General features: G+C 37.6%; 1 pseudogene; it reads left to right on the top strand.

The window, feature by feature from the left end:
• The first annotated feature begins 276 nt into the window (after positions 1-276).
• Positions 277-3,593, top strand: LOC103193163 (annotated as a pseudogene).
• Positions 3,594-20,003: the final 16,410 nt, after the last annotated feature.

The following is a 20,003-nucleotide window of genomic DNA, read 5'->3' as shown; positions in this document are numbered from 1 at the left end:
TAACAGTTACACGACTAGTGGAATATTGAAAGTTTAGGATTTTTTTTTCTTGTTTCTAGTCTCTCAGGCTTAATATGTGTAATAAATTGAATAATATTAATGAAATGCAAATTTCAAGTTCTGAACACACTAAGGACTAATAAATTGTAATCATGATTTTTATAACTTTATTTTTCAGTAAGGAAGAGGTATTATGCTTGATTATAAAAAGTTGTGAAAAACAGATATAGATCTGGAACTATTTAAAGAAATATCAGTCTAAATAGCCCAGCAAAAATGTATCAATATAGCTATATTAGCAATAACCAAGTAAGTAAGTAACTAGCAGTAACTAAACACAGAAACATCAAGACAATCAAAGAGTTTACTTTTGGGAACCAGGAATGGTGTTGGAATGGACTAGGCAAGACAATTGTTTTTAAAACCCTTACTGTTTACTTGATTTGAGTTTAATTTTTATTTTGTCCTCAGCAAGTACCTCAGTTGGTCGTGATTTTCTGCCTAGTGGTATACTTTAAACCTTTAGTTCTTAGAGAGCATGAACCATACTAAATTGGGTTGCTATCTGAAATGCTATAGTTTTCATTGACAGGAAATTGTATCACTAAGAAATGTTCTAAGGCATTTCTTTATTTCAGTATTCCTTACTGAATGTATATTAGTGACTCAACTTTCTCTTGATAATCAAGATCAATCACCTTATCCCATACAGGCTGAAAATCAAATTATATGAATATCAAACACAGATTCAACAAGTCATGTCATTTCACTATCACTTTTAAGAAAATTCATTCTCTCTATGGGATTTCTGAAATTTTCTCATCTAGCAGGTTCTGTGATATTATAACATCCACCTTCTCATTTTTTTAATCATGTCATATTATATTCAGAGTAAAAGAGTTATAATCTTATCAATATTGCAAATGGATCCATATACCAGTCAATCCCAGGACTGTAGATCCCATTCAAATCACATGCACTTATTAATATCTGACATTATATATGTGCACATATGCCACTGCCGTTGAATCCGATTCAACACATAGTGACCCCTCCTTGGGTTTCTGAGGAGGTATCACTACAGAAGTAGATTGCCCAACCTTCCTTCTGAGGAGTGGCTGTTGGGTTTGAACTCCCAGCCTTCTGGTTAGCAGTCAAATGCCTTAGGCACTATGCCACCAGGGCTCCCAGAGGGATGTGTTCTGAGTGTCTACAGATTCAGAAATATTTCAACAATGTTATTTAATGTGGGGCACAGAGAGATTCATTTTAAAAGTCTGTTTGCACTGTATATATTTGATAACTCTCATAATAAAAGTTAATATATAGACACACACATATATATGTCTAGTATATAGACATATTCTTAAGGAACTTGACTGCTAACAAGAAGGTTGACAGTTCAAACCCACAAGCCACTCCTTTGAAGGAAGATTGGGCGATCTACTTCCGTAGTGATACCACCTTGGAAACCAAAGGAGGGGTCGCTATGAGTTGGAGACGACTCGATGGCACATAACAACAATAGATGAAAAATATGTATTAGACACATATAACTTCTTGTTTTTAACTTTTATTATGAGAGATATCAAATATGTACAATGCAAACAGATTATTAAAATTAATTTAATAATGCCCCACATTAGGTAACATTGTTGAAATATTTCTGAATTCACAGATACTCAGAGCACATCCTTCTAACACTTCAGAGGAAAGCATGCCAAGACTAAAGTGATTGAACCCTGTAATTATATTTTTTTTCCTTTTCCTTAAAATAAATACTCATGCTTTCCATGTCAGTCAACTACTATTGTGATCCTCATCTCATTACCCCTCTTTCCTCTTGCTTTAAGAAACAACCAATGTCTGTAACCAAAATTTAGCCAGTTTGCTGCTGGATTTCAACTCGAAGAAGGAAAGTCATTCCAATCTTTCAGACCTGTTCCTCTCTTCACATCCAGGGGTCAAACAGATAGGTCTAGGGGTGAAAGTGAGATGGTACGAAATGGGATGATAATGAGCAGTTTTTAAAAACTGCTTGTCCTTAGTATTGAAGAATAGCAACAATGAGTACAGGGAATGCAGTTTAACGTTCAGGGCAGGTGGACTCACAGGCACCAATAGCCAAGACTACTGTTGTTGGCTTTCCTCCAGGAAGAAGGGGGAGATGCCACAGACAGCCTGTCTCCTTGAAAGACCACAGCTCCAGGATTTGAGAGCAGTGCCTCATAGAATTTATGGGAACTGTCTTACTTGTTGGGATGCAACACAGACCCGTGTCTTTCCTCAAATCAAGACAAAATTTGGGAGCAGTGGGATATTGGAACATATACAAAGCTAGCTGGCTTCTCACTTCACATTTCCTGACATACTGGGCCACCTGCAACTTCACCTTACTTCCTCCCTTAATCTTTTGGGAAGTGGGAGAGGAAAGAAGAAAAATAAACACAAAATAAATGTGCTTAATGATATTTCTCCCTTCTCCCCAGTCTGCCTTCCATCCCCATCCCTCTAGTGGGATGCATACAGGCAAGCCTCTTTGTTACAAAGCGTTTCAGGTCAGAACTTCCATCTATCAGAACGGAGGGGAAATCTACATAGGCAGGACTGCTTCACACTGGTCACTTTGCTGCGAAGGCTGGCGGGGGTGGGGGCGGTAAGGTTGGAATGAGGGGTCTGGAAATGGAGGTAGAAAGAAAAAGAATGCCTCCTTTTGGTAGACCAAGGAGGGTAATCAAGTAATCTCAGACGAGGGGAGCGAGAGGAGTGTTAGGCGGGCAGAGAGCCTCCTGGTTTCAACATGTGCTGTTTAGTAACACCTGCTGCAGTCGGGAAGGACTGGGCAAATCAATTACGCAAAACGAAGGGACAGCGAAAGTGGAAGGGTGTGGTGGTCGGGTCGAGTGGGCGATCCTGATGAAGATAATTGACAGTGAGGAGTGGAGTGGCCCGGTGCTGCTCCTGTCACTGTGCTAGACCTGCTGGAGTATGCTGTGACGGGCGCTTCGTTCTGCCTCCAGCGAGGCTTGTGAGTGAGCTGCACCCAGTCTTTTTCCATCACCTTCGGCCTCAGCGCGCTCAATCGCTTACAGCCTGACAGCGACCCACAGCGCCTGGTGGCTTCCAGCTACAACCTGGCCACAAATGAGTGCAGCCTGGCGGAGAGCCTTTTCCGCCTGGACCAGTCCAAAAGCCAACTAGCTCTGTTCGGACTTACACACCCCTGGGAGGTATGGCAGGGTAATTCTGCTCTCCCCACCCGGGGACAGTATTTTGCTCCAGGCTGAGGGGATCCTGCAGACCCACCGAGCTGTGCTGGAAATGAAGGTGAACCACAAGGGCTATGATTATACTTTTTCCCATCTGTGTGTGATGAGAAATCAGGATAAGAAATGCGTGCTGGATGACATTGTTCAGTGCTAGTGAATCTCGGGCAGGCTGCCATCTCCAATAAGGCAACAGCCAGGTTGCAAGTGAGGTATCCCAACACTAAATTAAAGGTATGCTCCTCCTGTGTGCTTCTGCCAATTAAAGAGGCAGGACTTCATTTTTTTTCCCTAGTCAAGCAAAGAAAATGCAAGTCTCATTCTTGAGACTAAGAAGATAATTGTTTTTTTCATTGGGGAAAGGATGATGGGTGGATAATTTGGAATTTATATATATATACATATACATACACACACACACACACACACACACACACATATAGTAAAAAAAAATGAGATACACAATTACATTTCATTAAGGGTTAATCAATGACTGAAAGGTGGATGGTGAAGCTCTCACATTGCCAGCAATGTCCTCTCCATTGCCAGATGAAATAACATATTTACCAGCAGCCTGGTTTGGTTTAGATATTTGAGTAGTGTTAGTATTCATGTAATTCCTGTGTGTCCATCAGTAATAACTTATGATGATAATTGGAATTTCATTAATTTGTGTATGGATAGAGTAAAAAATTCCAACAATTATGTATATTTGTGTTTTCATGCAAAAGACAGCTGGAACTGTCTAACCCTAAATGAAAATAATCATGTGCCATTAAATGTTGAACTAGAACAAGGGTCATCAAACATTTTCTGTAAAGGACCATATAGTAAATATTTTAGGTTTTGTAGGCTATATATGGACTCTCCTTTGTAATCTACATTGTTGTTGTTGTTTTCTTTCCTTCATTTTTCCTTTTTTTAAATAATCTTTAAAAGAAAATCATATCAGACAAGGTAGACTTTAAGACAAAATCTGTTAGAAGAGATAAAGACGGACATTATATAGTGGTGAAATGGCCCATTAATCAATAAGCTTTAACATTTGAAAATATTGTTCATATCGTTGTTGAGCATTGGAGCACCCAACATCAGGGCACCTAAATATGTAAAAGAATGATAGAACTGAAGGGAGAATTAGATAGCACTACTCTGGTGGCGTAGTAGATAAGGCACTTGACTACTAACAGGTAGGTTAATGGTTCAAACCCACAAGCCACTTCACAGAAGGAAGACTAGACAATCTACTTCAGTAAAGATTTATAGCCTCAGAAACCCAATGGGAGTCACTATGAGTTGGAAACAACTCGAAGGCAGTGAGTTTTTGTTGTTGCTACAATAATAGTTGGAGACATCAATATATCACTGTCCACTGAAAGAATACCAAAAAATGAGGAAATAAGCTACTGACTAGGAGAGTATCTTCAGAAACCATGTTATCTGGTAAGAATTTAATAACCTATATAGGTATATAGGTTATTAAATTAATTTAATAACATATATATATTGTTGTTGTTGTTGTTAAGTGCCGTCGAGTCATTTCTGACTCATAGCAACCCCATGCACAGCAGAACGAAACACTGCCCGATCCCGCGCCAGCCCCACAATCCCTGCTATACTTGAGCCCATCATCGCAGCCACTGTGTCAATCCATCTCGTTGAAGGCCTCCCCCTCTTTCGTCGACCCTCCACCCTACCAAGCATGACATCCTTCTCCAGGAAATGGTCCCTTCTTACAACATGACCAAAATAGGTGAGACGAAGTCTGGCCATTCTTGCTTCCAAGGAGCATTCTGGCTGCACTTCCTCCAGGACAGATCTGTTCTTTTAGCAGTCCATGGTACTTTCAGCACATATATATATATATATATATATATATATATATATAATTTTGACAAATTAACACCAACTAACTAATAACCCAATTATAAAATGGGCCAAGGACTTGAACAGACATTTTACCCAAAAGGACATTCAAATAGCCACCACACACATGAAAAGATCCTCATTGTCATTAGTCACAAGAGAGATGCAAATCAAAACAACAAAGAGATATCATTTCACTCCCACTAAGGACAGCTAAGATTAAAGTGGGGGGGGTGGGGGCAAACAAACAAACAAACAAAACCTGCCAATGTTGGCAAGAATATGGGGAAATTGGAACCTTTATTCATTGCTACCATATGACCCAGCAATTCTACTCTTAGGTGTATACCCAAAAGACGTACAAGCAGAGACTGAAAAAGAGACTTGTACATCAATGATCACTACAGCACTATTCAGAAGAAGCAAAAGGTGGAAACAACCTAAATGTCCATTAACAGATGAATAAACCAAAACCAAACTCATGGCCATCAAGTCAATTTGACTCATAGTGACCCCTCTTTGGGTTTCTGAGGTGGTGTCTCTATGGAAGTAGATTGCCCAATCTTCCTTCTGAGAAGTGGCTGGTGGGTGTGCACCTCCAGCCTTCTGGTTAGAGTCAAACAGATGAATAGATAAACAAAATATAGTACATACATACAATGAAATACTACTCAGCCAATAGGAGAAATGAAGTCTTGATACATGCTAAAATATGGATGGAACTTGCAGACATTATGCTGAGTGAAATAGGTCAGTCATGAAAGGGTAAACATTGTATGACCTCACTTATATTAAAAGGTAAGAAAGGTCAAATATATAGAGACCAAAGTTTATTAGTGGTTACCAAGAGCAGGAGGGGGAGAAAAAGGAAAATTAAGTAGATGGGAAAATTGCATGGATTAAGAGGACGGTTGCACAGCTGATTATTGAAATTACTGTCATACTGTCACTAAGTTGTACATCTGTAAAAAGCTGAATTGGTAAAAGTTCTGTGATAGATATATTTAGAACAATGATTTAAATAATAATAATAATAATAATAGCTGCATAGGCTGTTTACGTACAAGCAAACACCTAAAGGAATTTTGTTTCTTGTTATGGAGTTTCAGGGTCACAGTTTCATGAGACATCTCAGTTCATTGACCTAATAAAATGTTCAGTGCTTCTGTTTTACCTCCCAGTTCATTATGTAGTGCCTGGGATCTTAAAAGCTTACAAGTAGCCACCCAAGTCTTGGTAATTAGTCTCTATTTACCTGGAGCAACAGAGAAAGGAGAGTCAGGAAAAAGAGGAGGTAGTAGAATGTGCAGCTAATTGTCTCCATGAACCACCTCTTTTTCCATCAGACCCAAAGGACTGGAAAGTGCTCACCTATTATTTTTGAATATTTGAATCAAGATTCTATAGGTGAATCCTTATCAAAAGGGGGAGAATGTAGAACAGAATTTCAAATTCTCCCAGACTCTAGACTTTCTGCAGCCATGTAGGCTGGGTAAAGCCCTGAGACTATTGCTCTTAGATAATTTATAAAACTGAAACCAAAAATATCCCCTGAAATCTTCTTAATACCAAACAGAAGTTTAGCTTAACTACTAAAAATTTCTGCCTTGAGCATTATAGTCATTTTTTTTAAGTAATATTTTACTGCCTTTAGGTGAAAGTTAACACAGTAAATTAGTTTCTCATTTAACAATTTACATTCAGATTGTTCTGTGATATTAGTTACAGTTTTTACAATGTGTCAGCATTCTCATTATTTCCATTCTGTTTATTCTGTTTCCATTGATCAAGCTTCCTTTCCCCTCCTTGCCTTCTCATCCTTGCTTTTGGATGAAAGTTTATTGTGTGGTCTCATATAGTTGATTGTTAAGGGAACCCAGAACTCATGGATGATATTGTGTATTTTGTAAGTCAATCTGTTATTTGGCGCATTGTGTTATTTTGCATTCCATCCTGTCAACTTTACTCAGTATTTGAATTTTTTTTTAAGTATACTGGTTTTTCTTCCCAGTTTATACCACTCATATATTTAAATATTATTCTGACATCACCATGCATGTAATTGATAATACCATTTAAGAAGAAATGTAAAATCAAACAAATATCAGTTTAATAAATTCGTAAATGCTAATCAATATTTTTTTTTTCCTATTTCTTCTTGGGAGTGCAGATTTAAATGGAGGAAATATTATGTTTTGTATTAAAAAAATAATATTAAGGCTTTAGCATAACCTTAGTAGGTTAAGGAGATCTGTGGTCTAAATTTGTAAAAGAAAAAGGAAAAAAAAAAAAAAAAGCAGAAGCTCTGTAAAATGTCTGCAATCTTAACCTTAAATCATATGGATATTACTTTAACAAGTAATCCCTGGTGGAAATCTTTTTTATGGAATTTTGAGATACATTAGTTCCCATTATCTTCCAATATCTCAATAAATGCTTATGTTGCATTTTCCCCCTTTATAAAGTAAAACTCAAGAACATTGCATTAACTAAGCTATATGGCTCAAGGGCATTATCTTACAATGCATTAAATCTTTTCTTAAAGAGATTACATCATATGTTTTTATATCAAGGGAGGTAAGAGAATCAAAGTTCATAGATTGTTCTTGAGTTCTGGGTTCGATCACTAAATAGCACCTGCTCCCTCTTTTCCTCGTTTTAAACTTCCTTACTTATGGTTAGACAATTGGTTTCGTGATTGTCCTCCCAAAGACATTATCATTATTCAGATGTTTCTCGAGTTTGAAAAAAATGTTCTTGTATGCTGCATACACAGCCTATTCTTACCAGTGTGCAATATTGTTGACTAACCATAATGGGGAGAGCTCTGGTAGCACAGTGCCTAAGGCACTTGACTGCTAACCAGAAGGCTGGCAGTTCAAACCCACAAGCCACTCCTTGGAAGGAAGGTTGGGCAATCTACTTCCATAGTGATACTGCCTCAGAAATCCAAGGAGGGGTCACTATGAGTCGGGTCCGACTGGACAGCAAACAACAGCAACCATAATAGGGGGGAGTGGAGGGGGGAACCAAAAGTGTGGGAAGAAGTAAATGAAGTGGATTTTCTTGGACTGTCAGGGGATAGCTCATGTGGCTGCCAAGGTCTATATTTATGCTTTTCTTACAGAAAATTCTCTAGCAATTAAGTCAAACAATTAACTTTATTCAAACACACATCTAAAAGATACTTTCATTGAAGTGAGTTGAATTGACTGTTTTTTACAGAGTATATATTGAATTTATCCTTAGCTTATGAAAAACAAAATGCATGAAGTTTTGGGAAAAGGCAAGTGCTATAAATAACACTTAATACTCTAGCATTAATCTATGATCAAGTTTGATTAATCTATGATCAAGTGTATCAATAGAGACAAAGGAAGACCCATGATGAAAAATGAAAAGTTTCATTCTGTTGGTATTTAAGGACTTTCATGATTCATTTCTTCTTCTTCTTCTTCTTCTTCTTCTTTTTTTTTTTTTTTGCATTGGTTTGGGTGTTTGAACTTCTAGTATGTAGACAGAGCCAGTATGGGGCCAATACTTTTATCATAACATATATTTCTTTATTTGATTTTTTGTTGAGACTTTTATTGATAAGCATTCTTACGTTTGATGGGAAGATACAAATAATGTCATATGCCATGTAATGTTTGTTCAGGCAGCAACTGACTACATATATGTTCATGGTCCCAAAAGGTTATAATGTTGTTGTTAGGTACCATTGAGTCAGACCCGACTCATAGCGACCCTTCCTTGGGTTTCTGAGGCGGTATCACTATGGAAATAGATTGCCCAACCTTCTTCCCGAGGAGTGGCTAGTGGGTTTAAATCGCCAGCCTTCTGGTTAGCAGTCAAGTGCCTTAGGCACTATGCTACCAGAGCTCCTAAGGTTCAGAAATCACTATTGGAGAATGGTACATAGTGGATGTAATGGGATGTAAAGAATGCTAGAGCTTCCTGCATGCAATACTTGTATCTTATGTCTCTTGTAGACAAAGTGATTATGCTACCAGGCATACAGTTCATATATATCCTATATACATATGTCTTGATAATCATAATACCTATACTACTGGCTTATGTACATACTGTACTGTACTTTCTATTGTTATTTTAATGTGAACTTTCCCTACGTATGAATAAAAAATTTACCATATAACAGTTTATGCTTCAACTTGTAGGCAGTAACATCCAAATTCAAGTATCCTGGATCTCATGAGTGTTGTAGCATTACTTCTCTGTTTAATTTTCTTTCAAAAATATTATTTTTGAAATAATGCAGCAAAACTAGTGGTAATGATAGCAGCAGTAACAGACAAAGCAGAAGTATGTATCTGGAAGTGAAATAAAAGGTTATTAAAATACATGAAGGTGGAAAATCAGTGAATGCTTTTGTGTGTGATTTAGGTATGTTTATACAACATCCAAATCACATAATGTCCTATTTCACAGAATGTATTAGGGTAGTGACTAAGGCACTTGACTGCTAACCTGAAGGCTGTCGGTTCAAAACCACCAGCCACTCCTTGAAAGGAAGGTTGGGCAATCTACTTCCATAGTGATACTGCCTCAGAAACCCAAGGAGGGTCGCTATGAGTCAGGTCTGACTCAAAGGCACATAACAACAACAACATTGTGAACATTTAGTGAAATATGACTACAGAAGCTTTTGACAGGGTTAGCATGATAGAGAAGTGGGGAACTGGGCCAGAAATAAGTCGTTTAGGGTTAGAAAAGGGGAATAATTTTGATATATCTGTATAAAGTATGATCAAGTACTCCTTTGAAATAATACTCAGAAATCTAGAACACAAACTGTTGATCTTTACCTAAAGGAATTTTAAAAATGCAAAATTGGTGTATAGCAAAGTATTAGAGAAGATATTTTTAACCCCATCCATTCCATCTCTTTTCCAATCTAATAATTTACATAGTCTCCTTTTCTGTCTTAAAATGAGATTTATTGAAACTATAACCTGACTGTATACATTGTTATAAAATGAACAAAACTTCACTGTAGTTTAAAAGAAAAATAGAAGGAAATCATCTTGAAACAAAATAAGAAGTTTTTCAATATGTGAATTTTGAAAAAAAACTGCATTAAATGATACAATGAAATGGTGAGACGCTTGTGTCTACACACAGAACTACCACGAATATGGGATCTGTAAGTGTAGACTAAATCAAGATGTTGCATTCAGAAGTCAAATGCCAAGAAACTTTGCTTTTATTGACATTCATTTTTGAAATGGCAAGCAATATTTGGGGAAATTCTAATCAAAACAAAGTATAAACATCCCTATTTTTGTTGGTAGGTGCTGTGGAGTCAGTTTGGCCTCACAGTGACCCTGTATACAACAGAACAAACACTGCCTAGTCCTGTGCCATCCTCAAAATATTAGGTATATTGAGCCCATTGTGGCAGCCACTGTGTCAATCCATCTAGTTAGGGTCTCCCTCTTTTTCACTGACCCTCTACTTTAGCACAGTGCCTAAGATATCTGAGCACTAACCAGAAGGTTGGTGGTTCAAACCCACCAGCCACTCTATGGAAGCAAGATTAGCAATCTACTTCTGTAAAGATTTGCCATCTTGGAAACCCAATGGGGGTCACTATGAATTGGAATCAACTCGACAGCAGCGAGTTTTATTTCTACTTTACCAAGCATGATGTCCTTCTCCAGGGACTGGTACCCCCTGATAACATGTTCAAAGTATGTGAGATGAAGCCTCACCATAATAACTTCTAAGGAGCATTCTGGCTGTACTTGTCCCAAGACAGATTTATTTATTATCTGGCAGTATATTCAACATTCTTTGCTGATATCATAATTCAACTACACGTCTAATGTATTTGTAAGAAGCTCTGGTAGCATAACTGTTGAGCACTCTGCTGATAACCAAAAGGTTGGTGGTTCTAACCTAGCCAGTGGCTCCAGGAAAAAGACCTGGAGATTTTCCACAAAGGCCATAGCTTAGAAAACCTTATGGGATAGTTCTCCTCTTTCATATGGGGTTATTATAAGTTGGAATCAAGTGGCCAGCACCTAATAAAAACAAAAGTGTATTCATAGAAAAATCATATATACTAAAAGACTGCGCAAATAACTTGGGTTTAAATTAGAATATTCAAATCATGAGGAATGTGGGACAATTTTCAGTGGTGTAATATTTCCCTTATTAGGTCTAGAATCTCTGGTCCCAACAGTCAAATGACAGTAGTACTTATCCTCAATCAATGTGACAAGCAAAAGCAGTCTGCAAAGTTAGCAAAATGCTTTTGAGTACAAGAATCTTTTGAGGACCACTGGCTTAAAAGATCATTATGTGAAATTCCATCTACCATGTGACTGAATTTTAATTTTGTTTATATGCAGTGGAAACATACTTCAAAGCAAAGAATAAGCAAATGTCCTACATGATATTGTTGTGTTCTGTCAACTTGATTCTGACTATAGTGGCCCCATATGACAGAGCAGAAATGCAGCAAAGATTTCCCAGGCTGTTCTGGTAGCATAGTGACTAAGGCACTTCTGGCAGTTCAAACCCACCAGCCACTCATCGGAAGGAAGGTTGGGCAATCTACATTCACAGTGATATTGCCTTGGAAACCCAAGGAAGGGTTGCTATGAGTTGGGGCCAACTTGATGGCACATAACAACAACAACAACAACAACAATATTTATGGAAGAAGATTGCCAGGTCTTTCCCCAGGGGAGACACTAGGTATTTTCAAACAATACCCTTTGGGTTGGCAGCCAAGCACTTAACTCTTTTGCTACCCTATCTGTTGATGATAGGGATCCAGAAGTCCACCCCCTCACATTCTCTTTGTGCATTCCTCTCTCTACACTGCTTAATGATGATAATCCAGCAAGTGACTGTCTACACAATGTTTGTTAGTCTTAAATGATGTACAGAAAATGAGTAATCATTTAGAAATGTTGTAACACTTTCACAGAGCAATTTTATGCCTGATGAATCCATTGATAATGTTTGAATTTCATTTTATCTAACTCATTTTTATTGTATTTTATGAAAGTATTGGTCCATGACAGATTAGATAAAAAGCTTATCTTTCACTCTGATAGTTTGAGAAGTAATGCCCTAGGTAACACCTGGGGCTGTGCTTCAGGAAGAACTTTACCGCCATGGAGCATATAAAACTACTGCTTAGGCCATTTGTGCCATTACCAGTACCAATACTAGTTGCCTGTCTTAGTTCTCTAACACTGCTATTAGAGAAATACCAGAAGTGGATGGCTTTAAGAAACAGAAATTTATTTTCTTACAGTTTCAGAGGCTGGAAGACTGAATTCTGAGTGCCAGCTCTAGGGGAGGACTTTCTTTCTCTGGATTATAATGGGAGGCCCCTAGACCTTGGGCTTCAGCTCTTTGAGGCCCACTGGAGCAAGCTGGAGGCATCTTCTGACTCATGCAACTTCAGGAGCTGAGGAACTCAAGTGTGGCCGGCAGTGTAGCAGGTTGCTGGCTGCTGAGGGTAATGAATTCTTATTGGCTCACAAGCTGTGAAGGCAATGATCCCAAGATTGGGCCACTGGTTCAAGTCCAGGAACTGCAAATGACGATGAGCCAAATACAGAGTCTTTTCCATGTACACTGGAATAAAGCCACAACCTGAAGTCAACTTCCTTCAGCTGATTAATGCCCATGGCAGATTCCACCACAGAAGTGATTATACCAGGTCCAGTCTCATCATGGGGAGTAAGCTACTCTAACACACAGCTCAGCCAAGTTGACACATAACTGTAACTACCACTTTGCTGTTCACCTACATATTATGATGTAAAACTGCCCTTGATAGTTTTCATGGCTGTGACCTTGGGGAAGCAGATTACCAGGACCTTTTTCTGAGGTGTCTCTAGGTGAGTTTTAATCACCAATATTTCAATTAGTAACACAATGCATATCTGATTGCACAATCTGGGAGCTCCTATATTTCAGAATTCTTTTTATGAGGATGGAGAAGGGGCACAAAGGCAATATCTTTCTGGTCAAAAATAGATCTTAGAAAAATAAAGAGGCAACAAACTCCCTCACTTCTCCTCCATTTATATTTCTTAAGTGCTAGAGATTCTCCCCTGCTCTCCCCCAATTGTCTAGAACTGTCCCTCTCCATCTCCAGTTTATGTCTTTTCTAATTTTTCCTTTCTAAGCAGTCACCATAATCCATGATTAATCTTTAGTTTAGATCATCTATTTAAGTGTTTGGCCCAATACCTTCAGGACTAACTGATTAATCAAGTGTTTAAATGACAAAGTTATAAATGACAGAAAGTGCATTCTTTTTTTTTGTTGTTTTTTTAAAAAACCTCAACATTCTATACTATTGACTTTTTATTGAAGAAATTGAAGGGGACTCTACAGGCTATAAAAAACTATTTACTGGGAAGGCAAAGGAGCTCTGGTGGCATAATGGTTAAAGCACTCTGCTGCTAACCAAAATGTCAGCAGTTTGAACCTACCAGCCACTCCACATGAGAAAGAAGACACAGTCTGCTTCCATAAAAATTTATAGCCTTGGAAACCCTATAAGGCAGTTCTTCTCTGTCTTAAAGCCTCACTATGAGTTGGATTTGATTCAGCAGTAGTTTTTTGGGGGGATATTGGGAAAGCATCCTGAAATGTCACCATCCTTAAGTTCCCACATAAGTGTGTTTCCACTCAGCCTACAGTTATGGCTAAACATGCTTCTGGTTTTCCTTCTGTAAAATCACAGGACTAGTAGCACTAACAGATGTACTGCAATACAAGTTTTCTTTTTCTTTTCAAATGTGTTAGGAAAAATGTGAGGTACATTACAAAAGAAAATCCAGAGGTGGCAGTTACTGCTGAATTGCTATTTTTAGACTATAACACACATCTCACTGCCATGGAGTCAATTCAGACTCATAGTGACTCCCGTTCTGTCCAAGGCAGTAAATTTTTAGGGAAGTAGATTGTCCCATCTTTCTTCTGCAGAGCACTTGCTGAGTTTGAATCACCAAACTTCTTGTTTGCAGTCAAATGCCTTAGGCACTGCACCACGACAGCTTCTTATAACACACATAGCTATGCTATATTGTGCCATTCCTGGAGAGCTGGTAGAATTTTATGGCTTAGGGACTCTTTGAGTAAGTCTGTGAGAGGAATAATAAAGCAGAACTCACAATTCCCAACATTCTTCAGAGAGTTTTAGAGAATTTTTGAAACTTTTGAGACCCACACATCACATTTATTAAATCCAATATAAGAATCCCTTTTCTACAGCAGGAAGAAAGAGAGAAGTTGGTCCTGAGGAGCGAATGCAACAAGAAAAGGAAATGGCCATTCCAAATATTTTTAAAATCAACAAAAGCTATGTAAAATGTAGAGGCATTATGTATTATTTATATAACAGCACTATGTGAAACAGAATCTTTACATCTTTATTTCTTTCTGTTAAAGAATGTACATTATTTTAGAGCTCTTGTGAGCCTTAAGTCCAGTTATACTACCATGACCCATTTTCATTCTATAAACTGTCCTGTCACTTCTGTAAGGTCCTGTAGGTTATAGAAGAATTAAATCACTTAAAGTCCAGAAGCCCTGGGAGTCTTACATTGAGAAAGATGCAAACATCTACTGAAAGATCAATTCCCCACTCAAATAGTTACTCATATATCTAGGGATTTCGGAGATAGACTTAGGATCTCAGTAACCCTGATTATCAAGATTGTGTATGTTTAATACTGGGTATTGATATTCTAAACTCCAAAGGCCTTGGTAGTGTGCCAAAGATGATCTAACGTTAAGGCAGCATATTGAACTGGTGCCCCATTGGGCAAACAAGTATCATTCATCTTGTCTTTATGTCATTTTACAGAAAATTCTAACATGTTCATTTCCAGTATACATCGGGTTGATCTTCATTACTTCATTGATACAAGGTGTAAAGCATACCCCAAAACCAAACTTACTGCTATTGAGTTGATTCCAATACACAGCAACCTCCATAAGTTTTCCAAGACTGTAAATCCTTAACAAAGCAGACTGCCTCATCTCCCTTTTGTGGAGCGGCTGATGGGTTGGAACCATGGACCAACCTTCTGGTTAGCAGCTGAATATGTTAACTACTACACCACCAGAGCTCCTTCTAAAGCATACAAAAAACCTCACAAACTCCCTGCCATGAAGTCAGTTCATGGAGTCAGTTACAACTCATAGCTACCCTCATTGGGTTTCCAAGGCTGTAAATCTTTATAGAAGCTGATTGCCTCATCTTCCTTTTGTAGAGCAGGTGGTGGGCTTGAACTGCCAATGTTTTGATTAGCAGTCAAATACCCTAGGCACTGCACCACCAGAGCTCCTTTCCAGTTTACTATATAATTCGCTTATTATTGTGTTTAGTGCTTATTATCTCTCCCAATGCATAAACTGCTATGTAATTTATATGAGGATGGGATCTTTTTTTATTATATCTATAACAGGCAGTTGGGAGTTCTGGTAGCATAGTGCCTAAGGCACTTGACTGCTAACCAAAAGGCTGGTGGTTCAAACCCACCAGCCACTCCTCAGAAGGAAGGTTGGACAATCTACTTCCATAGTGATACTGCCTTGGAAACCCAAGAAAGGGTCTCTATGAATCAGTCCGACTCCACTGTACATAACAACAACATCACAAGCATTTAGAAGATTTTCTGATATAAAGCTAAAAAACAAACCGACTGCCATGTAGTTGATTCTGACACAGTTACCCACAGGACAGAGTAGAACTACCCAATGGGGTTTCCAAGGCTGTAAGTCTTTATAGAAGCCAACCACTTCATCTTTCTCCCATGAAGCAGCTGATGGTTTCAAACCACCAAACTTTCTTGTGAGCAGCCCTTAACCACTGCACCTCCAGAGTTTCTGCATATAGGCGGCACTATATAAGTACTTTCTAATTTGTAACATCCATGTACAGCCAAGCAAATTTTCTAGGACGGGATTAATTTTTTTTCTCTAATTCCCTTAGGAAAGAAATTAGATGCTATGGGTAGGGAAGGCAAGAAGCATTTCATTGAACTTAGAGGGAAAAAAAATAATACCACAATCAGACTTCCTAATAAAACAATTGAGTTGTTCTGTTTTCTTCAGTCATTTTAGTGATGCCTCATGAAACATTTAAGAACAAATACTTCACTTCTGTTTCTTAAAATAGGACATTTGTAATCTCAGGAAATATGCTTCAATTTTAAAGAGGTTCTAAAGGTCTCTGGGTGGTGCAGATGGTCTGTGCTCAGCCGATAATCCAAAACTTGCCTGTTCGAACCCACCAAGTAGTGTCCTGGAAGTTCCAGGCTTGGCAAACAGCTTCAGTATAGATTACAGCCAACCCAATTCCATAGTGTACAAAATCTCTCCAAATGAACACATAACAAACAAATGCCTCAATTTGTAAAAGGTTCTCAGCCCACAGAATAAACCTGGCTCACATCCTGAATCAAGTTTATGTAACAACTTTGGATGAAAACTCATCGTATACCAAAGCAATCCAGACCTCCTTAAATGTAGAACAGAAAATTGACTTTGCTTAGATAAAACAGAATTAAAAAATAAAAAAAAAACAAGTAATACTCTTGTAATAAAATACTTTGTAAAAAGATACCTTGGTCCAAATAACTGGATCCTGGTGGCATAGGGTTAAATCTTCCTGCCATTAAAATCATCAGAGATTGAGAAGGTCTATTTTAATCTCTTCATATAAGATACCTTGACTTTGTCTTGATTTTTAGCTCCTGTCTTATTTTTCACAAAGGAGAACTATATTTTTTACTTTGTGTATCCAGGTTTTTTAGGTATCAGTTACTGTTAGACAATTATAAACAATAAAGACAAATTTTCTATTATTAATATAATTTTTATTGAGAATATCAAACACTATAAACACTGTAGGTTGGATAAAATAAATAGACTTTAATATTTTACATCTTATTGACCATAAAAGTGGTTTATTGTTGAGATGAAATGCTTCATATTACCTTTAGTTAAAAGAAGCAGAGATAAAATAAAAAATGTTTGCTATTATATACATTATAATAACTTGAATGCATCCAAATTAACATTGAAATAGATCCTAAGAGCCATCATGGCTCACTAAACCAGAGCATCAATATTTAACAGCACAATGAAAGTGATTCCTTGTTTATGAATAGAATTAATTGGAAAGTAATATTCCAGTCAATACTGCTATGAAACTAAATGAAAACAAACTAGTGAGTTGCTGGTATTTGTCCCTAAATCAATTTATCTTTAACTCACCTCAATTATGTAGCATATATCCTGCCCTTAAAACTGCTTCTTAACTCTTAGAAACTGATTCTGTTTAAAAAATTTTCAAGGATTAAGGGTTTAATTCTGTTGACTTTACATGTGCCAAGAATTGCCATAATGATTTTGCACTTTATAGTTGATGAACCAAACTGTTCTGACAATTCTTTGCATCTTCAGTCACAATGGGATTAAACACAGCTGTTGTTCAAATCTCATTTAGCGAATATATATCTTCTAAAATACTTCATCCAAACTTGTTGGACACCTCTATGTAAGATACAGAAGCACTTTCAAAAATAGGAAAACTCAGGCCTATGATACAGTGACATTTTAATGGGCTAGAAAAATCACTTGATGTGGATTCATTATTAACATTTTTTTATCTGTTTCATATTCTTATAGGAAAAATAAACAAGAAAACTGATGGGAATATAGGAGCTCTGGTAGCATAGTGCCTAAGGCACTTGACTGCTAACCAGAAGGCTGGCGGTTCAAACCCACCAGCCACTCCTAGGAAGGAAGACTGGTCAATCTACTTCCGTAGGGATACTGTCTTGGAAACCCAAGGAGGGGTCGCTATGAGTCAGGGCCGACTCAATGGCACATAACAACAACACAATGGGAATATATCATGAATATAACAGATTTCAATTGTTAACTAGTGCCCTGTTTCTAGAAATTGGACTGCAGAGAAACCATACAATTGTTCTAAAGAGATTACAAATTGTGTATGAACTCTAAATATTTAATAAATATATTGTATATTACATTGAACATACAATATTTTATCATTGTGTACTTCCTAATTGGCATGACACTGAAATATAGCTATTAAGTTGCTTGATGTGAATTTTGTTACCAACTCAAAAATTTGGGAAGAAATTGCTAGCAATTTCCTGCAGGAACAGATCCTGTTCAACTGGCTCAAATTATATATGTAAAGACTTTTTTAATATTTTAATCATGGTAAATATATATGTAGTAAAACATTTGCCACTTTAACAATCTTCATATTTATAATTCATTAACATTAATTACATTTATCATATTGTTCAAACATGACCATTATCTGTTTCTGGCTTTTTAAATATACACCTTATATATATTATATGGTTTAAATGTATTGGATATTCCCCAGTCATTCCTTCAGAGATGAATTCTTTTCAATATTTTCCCAAAAATCAGAGATGAGAAGTGTTCTAGGCATGTTGTTGTTCCTGTTGTTAGATGCCATCGAGTTACTTCCGACTCATAGAGACCCTATGCACAGCAGAAGGAAACACAGCCTGGTCCTACACCAGCTCCAAGATCTATACTATACTTGAGCCCATCAAGGCAGCCATTGTGTCAATCCATTTCTTTGAGGGCCCACCCCTCCTTCGTTGACCCTCCACCTTACCAAGCATGACATCCTTCTCCAGGGAATGCTCCCTTCTGATAACATGACTAAAGTAGGTAAGACGAAGTCCGGCCATTCCCGTTTGCAAGGAGCATTCAGGCTCCACTTCCTCCAGGACAGATTTGTTAGTTTTTTTACAGGCCATTGTAATTTCAGCATTATTCCCCAGCATCACATCTCAAAAGCATCAGTTCTTCTTGGGTCTTCTTTATTCATTGTCCAGCTCTCACATGCATATGAGGCTACTGAAATATCATGGCTTGAGTCAGGCACACCTTAGTCTTCCAGGAAACATCTTTGCTCCTCAGCACATGAAAGAGGTCCCTTGCAGCAACTTGCTGAGTGCTATATGTCATCTGATGTTCTGATTCCTGCTTCCATTGGCGTTGATTGTAGAATCAAGAATTGTGAAGTCTTTGACAACTTCAATCTTTTCTCCATTTATAGTAATGCTGCTTATAGGTTCAGTTCTAAGAATCCTTGTTTTCTTTATACTGAGATATAATCAATACAGCAGACTGTATTCTTCAATCTTCATCAGTAAGTGCTTCAAGTCATCCTCTCTTTCAGCAAGCAAAGTTGTGTCTTCAGTGTATCACAGGTTGTTAATGATTCTTCCTCCTATCCTGATGCCATAGTCTTCTTCATATAGTCCAGCTTCTCATATTATTTGCTCAGCATAGAGACTGAATAAGTATGGTGAGAAGATACAACCCTGACACACTACTTTCTTGGTTTTAAACCATGCAATGTCCCCTTGTTCTGTTTGAAAGACAGCCTCCTGGTCTATGTACAGGTTCCTCATGAGTACAATTAAGTGTTCTGAAATTCCCATTCTTCTCAATGTTATTCACAATTTTTTATGATCCACCCAATCAAATTCTTTTGCATGGACAATAAATCAGAAGTAAACAACTTTCTGGTATTCTTTGCTTTCAGCCACGATCCATCTGACATCAGCAATGATACCCCTCATTCCATGTCCTCCTCTGAATCCTGCTTGCATTCTGGAAGTTCTCTATCAATATACTGCTTCAACAATTTTTTAATTATCTTCATTAATATTTTACTTACATGCAATATTAATGATATTGTTTGATAATTTCCACATTCTGTGGGATCACCTTTCTTTGGAATGTGTACAAATATGGATCTCTTCCAGTCAGTTGGCCAGGTAG

The sequence above is a fragment of the Orycteropus afer genome, unplaced genomic scaffold (genome assembly GCF_000298275.1).
Source record: "Orycteropus afer afer isolate SDZICR_OR568_19922 unplaced genomic scaffold, OryAfe1.0 scaffold00034, whole genome shotgun sequence".
NCBI lineage: Eukaryota > Metazoa > Chordata > Mammalia > Tubulidentata > Orycteropodidae > Orycteropus > Orycteropus afer.
This window is presented reverse-complemented; position numbering and strand designations above follow the sequence as displayed.